Source organism: Patagioenas fasciata, chromosome 5, assembly GCF_037038585.1.
Source record: "Patagioenas fasciata isolate bPatFas1 chromosome 5, bPatFas1.hap1, whole genome shotgun sequence".
Taxonomy (NCBI): Eukaryota; Metazoa; Chordata; class Aves; order Columbiformes; family Columbidae; genus Patagioenas; species Patagioenas fasciata.
Genome location: NC_092524.1, coordinates 68,111,233 through 68,119,915, shown reverse-complemented (window position 1 = coordinate 68,119,915; position 8,683 = coordinate 68,111,233).

The window sequence follows — 8,683 nt, the reverse complement described above, 5'->3', positions numbered from 1 at the left end:
ACCATGCAGTAATATCCAGCCCAGGATTTCAAGACAAGACACAAACAGCAGCCCAGGATTTCAAGACACCACACATACAACAGCCCAGGATATTGCACGTGACACCTGTGTGACTCCTTATCATCAGTATCATTATTTACAAGGAGACAGGGGAGTTAAATAATTCATCATGCGGCAGGGAGCCGGGAGGTGGGAACCCCAGCCTGGTTCTGGCTTCATTTATAAAACCATGCACACTAGGACATGGTCATGCTAGAGGGTTGGGCTCCTTTTCAAATAGAACAAGTACCTAACCCCATAGATTGCTCCCATTTAGTGGGAAACAGATGTCTCATTCCCAGGTTTCTCTGCAAATCACTGCTAGTCACTCCATCAACTAATTAAAAAACTGCCCATGTGCTAAGCTTCTCACCAGCCTTGACTCTTTTCCATGCATTTATGTCTATTGTGTGCAATATATAAAGATGTGATTTGTGTATGATGCCTCCATCACTCCAATATATCTTCATCCTATTTTTTTCCTTTATAATCTATATTATTATAGTTACTATAAAAGAGAAAGAACTGAACAGCAACCCTCCCTCTGCAGCTTGAGCTGCCCCAGCTGAATGGGACAGGTGAAATAGGAAAACAGATACGATGTGGGACGATAAGAAGTTTGCTGACCTGCATCCCTCTGAGTGGGGTGACTGGGGGAGACCCCAGAGCCGTGAATCACAGAATCACAGGATGTCAGGGGTTGGAAGGGACCTGTAAAGCTCATCCAGTGCAATCCCCCCATGGAGCAGGAACACCCAGCTGAGGTTCCACAGGAAGGTGTCCAGGTGGGTTTGAATGGCTGCACAGAAGGAGACTCCACAACCTCCCTGGGCAGCCTGGGCCAGTGTTCTGGCACCCTCACTGGGATGAAATTTCTTCTCATGCTTGAGATGCAGATCAGGTGGTTCCTTCCAATCCATGAAGGAAATAATTGATGGTAATATCAGAGAGTGTCATGAGAAGAGCAGCACCATGTGAGCATCAATCTCAGTTGAAACCAAGAAGGCTTTCAGAAGTGAGACCCTCGAGAAATTTTTTGGCAACTCAGCACTCAAAGCCCCTGTTCCTATGGTAGCCACCATCCCTGCTAGGGACATCATCTGAATGACCTACCCTATCATCAAGGATCTCTTCAGCTGTCAGAGAAGGAGGAGAAACCCGTGGAGATGGGTACATGACAATGCTGTACCACATCTGAAATGATGACCACTGGGCAACATATTGCCCTCACCAGAATATGCTGGGATCTGGACAGGACCTCTGTGAGAAGCTGAGATAAGAAGGTGAAGCTGTGGGAGCACCTGAGCTGGTAAAGGCCCAGCAGAGACAGGCAGGTAAGAATGTCCCATCCTGCCTGCAACATGCAAGTCCAATGACCTGCATTGCAGGGCTGGCCACAGCACCTCCAGCCCACCCAGCCCTGATGGCTCCATTCCTTCAGATACATTTACAGGATGTGCACAGCCAAGGTCTGGGAATGGGCACTCCAAGGGATTTCCCTTCATCATCTTCCTCCTCAGGGAGATGGGCCCATGCTCTTGCAGGTGTTCCCAACAGCTGCTTCTTTACCACTTCTAAGGGGCCTTTTTACCCCTAAACGGTTTAACTTCCATGTGCAGGGCAACCAATGCTCTGTGATGGGTTCCAGTAACGCAGCTTACACCATGCGAGTTGTGTTTTAAAGCCCCAAACTCTTCCTTGGAAAGCATCTTCTCCTCTAGCCTTGGTAAATACAGTGTCCAATTGCAAAATGCTGATATTGTGCAGCATGGAAAAGGCTTTTTTCCCCCTGAGTTTTATTATGTACAATTGATTATACACCATTTTTCTCTCCTTCTGAAACCTGCACAATTGGACTCATGTTGCCAGAAGAACCTGCTGTTACCCAGCCCCAGGGAGAAGAAACCGAGAACAGGAAGAAAGCCATGTTTTAAAGCTCTTTAAAGTTTTTTTTGAAACACATTTCTCTATAAAACATCTAGCAGCTGCATGTACCAGGGGCCTCGTGATTGTCACACACTACAGGAAAGACATTGCGGTGCTGGAGAGAGTTCAGAGAAGGGCAATGAAGATGGTGGAGGGTCTGGAGCACAAGTCGTATGGGAAGCAGATGAGGGACCTGGGGGGTTCAGCCTGGAGAACAGGAGCTGAGGGGAGACCTTCTGATCTCTGAACTACCTGAAAGGAGGTTTTAGAGAGGTGGGTGTTGGTCTCTTCTCCCAAATAACAAGCAATGAGAGCAAGTGGCCTCAGGGTGTGCCAGGGCAGGTTTAGGTTGGATATTAGGAAAAATTTCTTCCTGGAAAGGATTGTCAGGCATTGGAACAGGCTGCTCAGGGCAGTGGTGGAGTCACCATCCCCTGAGGGCTTTAGAAGATGCGGAGATGAGGTTCTTAGGGATGTGGTTTAGTGCCGGAGTTGGGTTAATGGTTGGACTTGATGATCTTCAGGGTTTCTTCCAACCAAAATGATTCCATGAGTCTATGATTCTGTGAGTGGGTTTGCTGAATCTAGTCTTCATGCAGGGTTTGACTCCTGGTCTGGAGGCTGTGAAAGAACAGAGGAAGTCTGACAGCAGAGACATGGCAGAAGAGAGAAAATCAAGCCAGAGACATGCCCCAGAGGTTACATTTTTAGCCATGGTGGTTCAAAGAACACAATTTGAGGCCATTTCCTCTCAACCTATCGCTTGTTACTTGGGAGAACAACACCTTCCATGCTCTAAGCTCCTTTCAGGCAGTTCAGAGATCAGAAGGTCTCCCCTCAGCTCCTGTTCTCCAGCTGAACCCCCCAGGTCCCTCAGCCACCCCCATCACACTTGTGCTCCAGCCCCTTCTCCAGATTCATTACCCTTCTCTGAAGTTGTGCCAGCACCTCAAGGCTTTTGTTGTAGCTCCCAGTTGTGCCACCAGCAGTAACTGGGACCAGCCCTGCTCCTTGGCTCTGCACAGGGAACATACAGCACATAGCACATACACACATAAGTGGCCACTTGCAGCTCCACTCCTAGCTGGGCTGAGCTGGAGCCACCTCACCATACGGGCCCTGTCTGCATCCTGCTGATGCAAAGCCATCAGGTGAATAATCCTTCCTGAGCATCAGGTGAGCTGAGTTTAACCATGGACCATCACAGCTGGAAATGCTGTGAGCCCCCAAATACTTCTCAGAGGAAATGGGAGGATGCTGAAAATACATAAAAAAATAAAGATATCCTTCCTCTCACTGGCCTTGTTAACATAAAAATAAGAGTATGGAGAACAGGAGCCATAATGTTTTGTATGGAGTTCAAAGACTGGATCAGCATTTGCGTGGCTATTGTGGGTTATTCCTTCACATACATGAAAAAGGAGCCTAACATGGACACAGTTTATAAGACCCAAACTAGCCTTCCTAACTGTGAGCATTTCCCTGGCCAGAAGCTCTTAAACTATCCTCTAATCACAATTATATATAAATATATATCCACATACACTGTCCTTCCTAGCTGTGAAGATTTGCATGGCGAGGAGCCCCCAAACCATCCTCCAGTCATGATTATGTTTAAACACACACAAATAAATAAGCAAACATTTTGCCCAAGGGAAAAAAAGCTGAAGATTTTCTCCATTTTTTTCAAACTATTACAGATGATAAATCATTATGATTTCCTGAATTATTGCCGAGTAGATCAGCATTACAACACTCAGTCTCCCTAACCAAGAATGCAAAAACACTTCATGTGCCTTAGTTATTTTTTTCAGGGACTGAGAATCGCTAAGCGATTGGGAAGGAGCAGTAAATACATGCTGCTGGTGTATAGGGTAGCCTTCCAAAAAGGATTTCAGGGTCGAATCCTGTCTCTGTTTACACAGCGTAAATCAGGTGTAACTCCAGTAAAGCTAAAGGAAGCAGTCTGGTGTCAAACCCATGCGGATAAGAGGATCAGGCCCTCTAAGCTTTAAAGTTATGAGTCTTTTCAAACTGCAGATCTACTGTCAACATTTCAGTGATTACTTCTCTTTTTTTTTTTCCAACACACAAACATAAAATAGTAACAAGATTATCAGATTAAAGAGCCAAAGAACAGCCAGTTTATTATACTCTTGCTTCTAAAACACTCAAATCTTATAGGTTTCCTTCCCAGGCTGCATCTTGAGGGGAGAGATCGGTTTGTTTGTTTGTATTTGGTTTTAATTTTTTTAATGGCAGTCTTGTATAGCTATGTAGGAAAAGAAACCAGCCATAATATTATGAATAGCGCAGTGCATACTCTTGGATCCCCAAAACCAACCCTTCTGAACATTTCAACTTAAAAATCTTTGCTTTCGTTCTGTCAGTCCCCATGGAGAAGAAATGATGGGACAAACAGAATGAAAAGGACAGAGCTGTTTAAAGCTAAAAATGTGCAAATGCTGCATTCCTTCTGGGAGACGGGGAAAAAATACAACCCCCCACCTTTGCATCAGTATAAATTATTTAAATCAGAGATGGTTTGTGTTAAGGGTCTTGAACAGATTGCATAACTGTTGCACAACTAATGTGTACAAGTGTGTCACTAATTTAATTTTAATTTTACTGTATGAGTTTGTATAAGATCCCCCAGCTGTCATGTGCTCATCATCTGTCACAGAACTATCACTAAGCCATGCTGGGCTAAGACAGGATTATAAACGATGAACTGCCATGTGCTCTAAATCTTCTTATTTGCCTAGCCTGGAAGGTATGCCCTGTAAAATTTGATTGGCAGCGTGCTCTATTCTGTCAATTGACTTTGAAGGCCCTTTTCTATTGGCGCTTGGAGGGGATCTCAGTAGCTGTATTGACTGTCACCTGCTGACACCAGCACGTGCCTGACCCCGGCCCCGCGCCCGGGCTCCGTCCCTCTCGCGCTGGTCGCACTGGTCGCACTGGTGGCACGTGCGGCACAGAAAAGGGCATATGGGCTGCCTGGTTGTGTGCAGAATAGAATAACTGAAGCCAAGCAGCCCCGCACTGTTATTACGGCAGATGGGGGAAGCGTGGCATTCAATATTAAGACAGATGCCACCTCCTTATTCCACCTGTCTGGAACTTGGACATGGGACAGAATGAACTGTCTGCCTAATAATTAAGGAAACAAAGACTGCATTTATGAAGCTCAGCAGAGCACCGTATCTGCAAAGCATGCACAGATATAATTGTCGACTATAACAATAAGGAAATGTAGACTACTGCTCATCAGATGTTCAGATACGTATACACAATTACAGTAGGAAACTGTACTGTTCCCAGCTGCTTTTGTAGCCTTTTATTTAGGCTGGTTGTGTATTAAATTAAAAGGGAGGAACAAGTTGGCTGGCTTTATTACTATTATAAATAACGCTTTAAAATTATAGTGAAGTTCCTTAAATAACAAAGCACCTACCGTTCCCCCTAACAGTCGCTGCTGCTATTGTGCTGTGCCCTTTCTTGCAAATTTGCTCTTTGCTTCTCAGTAGTCAACTGTTTTTGTAACAGCCAGAGAGAAGAAAAACATTCTTTCCAGGACCACTATTATTTCCACGTATTTTTACACAACAATTTGCCTCTTTCTTTGGCGTTGTTAAAAAAAATGATAACTGTGTAAAAAAGAAGGCCTGGCTTCTTGGCATTTATGCTATGTTACGTTTCTGTTATTTAATCCTACTTAATTTGGGACCAATTATTGTCGAACCCGCCGTGCTTTGTGATGGGAAGGATTGTGCTGGAGAGATGGCCCAATCCTGCCTGGGGTTGAGCCTTGGCTTGATAGGGTGGCAGCGGGGCTGGGTTGGTGGCCACAGGGTTGGGTTGGTGGCCACAGAGCTGGGCTGGTGACCACGGGGTTGGGTTGGTGGCCATGGGGCTGGGCTGGTGGCCATGGGGCTGTGTTGGTGGGCACGGCACTGGGCTGGTGGCCACGAGGTTGGGTTGGTGACCATAGGGCTGGGTTGGTGGCCACGGGGTTGGGCTGGTGAACACAGGACTGGGCTGGTGGCCACAGGGCTGGGTTGGTGGCCATGAGGCTGGGTTGGTGGCCATGGTCACCTGGTGCACCAGGACTCCAGACCTTGTGCGGGCTCCACAGAGGCTGATGCCAGGGTCTGCAATTGTTGTGTAGGTCCAGTAGCACCTATATGTTGTCCAGATTTGGGTCCTAGCCCCCCTTGAACAACGGGTGCCTCCCCCTTATATATCTGCACACACCTACAGGTTCACTGGAATTAGGTGCCTGGATATAAAATTGAGCAGGTGTGGGTGTGTTGGCTGGGCAAAGATATTTCTCTCTAGAAGCAATATGCAATTAATGCCTATGATTGAGAACCTAATGTGATCCAGGAGATATTTTTAGTATCTACTTACCTACCTCCAACCCTCTTTTAAATGGCCTGTGCTGATGTGATCACGCCCATCCTTAAATCTTTCTAATTAATTTTATTCTCTTTTGACTGAATGAATTCAAAGGCAGCTTAAAGAAATCATCTGTGTGTCTGTCCTGGGATTTATCTGTAGATGGCAATTGGAATAAAGACGAATAAGTTGCAGAGAATGAAAATGCAGGAGTAAGTGTTAAGGGCATGTGTACTGTGTATACATTATATAGAAGATTAAGGACACACAGAGTGCCTTTTGTCTCAGCAAGCCATGAAAGTGGGCTTTTATTTTTATATACCTGTGTTTGTATGTAGCAACTGGCATATATGTGTATATAATCTCTACAAATAAAAGTGAATAATTGGATTTTTAAAGGTAGAAAGATCACATGCAACACAAAAAGGCAAAGCTTGGTTTTCACATTTATGTGCATATATAAATATACATATCCATTTAGAAATATATACATATAAATATTTACAGTATAACGTGATTAATTAGACATACATATGTGTGTATTTAAATATATACACATAGACAAGGCATGCTGAACCTACTGTAGCTCTGTAATAGTACTCATAGAGTGTTCTATACTAATTTGTAGCAGGGATATTTAAACCAGGCAGCTTGTCCTTGGAAAAACAAAACCAAACTACTAGCTGTATTAGATTCTCCAAAGCACAGAAATCACATGCAACAAATTTAAAAGAAAATAATCAAAACCTGAACTTTTAAATTTTTTTTTAATAGAAAAGACAGCATTAAAAAGACACAGATACATACTACAAGATGAGGATCAATTTGAAAAGATCCCACAATATCTGTTACCAAGAGCTTTGTTAATCTTTAAAAACCTAGAATGATTTTTTATACGGAAGCTGTGAATTAACTAGGCTTTAATAAATAGCTTGCAGGCACATGTGTCAAGATTGTGCTTTTTGTTTTTATATGTGTCTGTATCTGGAAAAAAAAAAAAAAGAAGAAATAAAAAAGGAAGCCATTATTTGTTACTTTTTTCTGCAACAATTATTTCAAATTAAAAGCCCATCTGACGAAAGGCATATGGATGGAGAGGGGGTTCAGTCCTAATTGAACAGCCCAGGACTCGTGAGGTTAATTACAGATATTAACGCTGTTGTTCTTCAGCTTCTTGCCCTCACGAAGGCTCCAGCTTCCAAATGACCTGGCTCCAACAATAAGACTCTCTTTAGCCCATTAACTAATTGATAAAAATGTGAGTGTTTAGAATGAGTCTAATTAAATCACCGAGCCTTACAATTACGAGTCCATTTGGTAGCTGTCGGGAGATGGGTAACCTCAGCTGGCATTGTAGGCGAATAAAAGATAAAAATAAAAGGGAGCTTAACCAAAGATCATTTTGAAAGCTGTTCATTTGAAGACAAAGTACACATTTGCCTGAAATGTATACATACACCACTTCAGACTAGCACAGTGTCTTGAAAAGAAAATGGAGCGTTTAGCAATCATGATTTTTTTTTTCCAGTGCATGCATGAAATTCTCTCCAGCCTGTGTGATGGAATGAGACACTTTGATAACAATTTCTGACTTACAGTGAATACCTAGATTCTTCAAGAGCACCCGAATAGCTGATACGAGGTATTTCTATGTTTTTAACGTATTTTTTTCTTGCTCTTTCACAACTGCAAACTCCCTGCAGACTGACATCCCTAAGACCCCATTCTGTTTGCGGCTGCTGCTGTAGGGACAGCCACTTGTTCTCAGATGTCCTGTTTGGGAGGCTGGCTTGCTAGAGCAGGGCAGATTTTCTCCTGCACATCACAGGTGCCATTGACAAGGGAGCTAGAAAACATCTTGTTTGTAAAGACTCCCATTGAGGGTGTGCTTGATGTCCTAAGCATCACACGCAATTCCAATCTCACCATGCCAGGCAGAGATAGAGATCTAGAAAAGGATTAAGAGGTGGGTGATATCGTTCGCTGAAGAAATGGCTTCCATGGAAGAAATATCAAACCAACAAAGTTTCACAGGTCAAAAAGAAGAGATTGAATTTGGATATAACGTGTAGCCTCATCTAGGTGTTCCTGCTTCAGCCGGTGGATTGGACAAGATGGTCTTTCGAGGTCCCTTCCAATCCCTAGCATTCTATGATTTTATGATAACAAGAGTCTATAATAGCAAAAGACAGATGGAGGAGGTGACCAGGAATGAGTATGCACTGTTGCATGGGAAGATCAACCAAAATGATCATTTGATAGATTAAAAAAAAAAGAGATGAACAAAGTAACTGTTTCACTGTTAAGCTGCTGAACT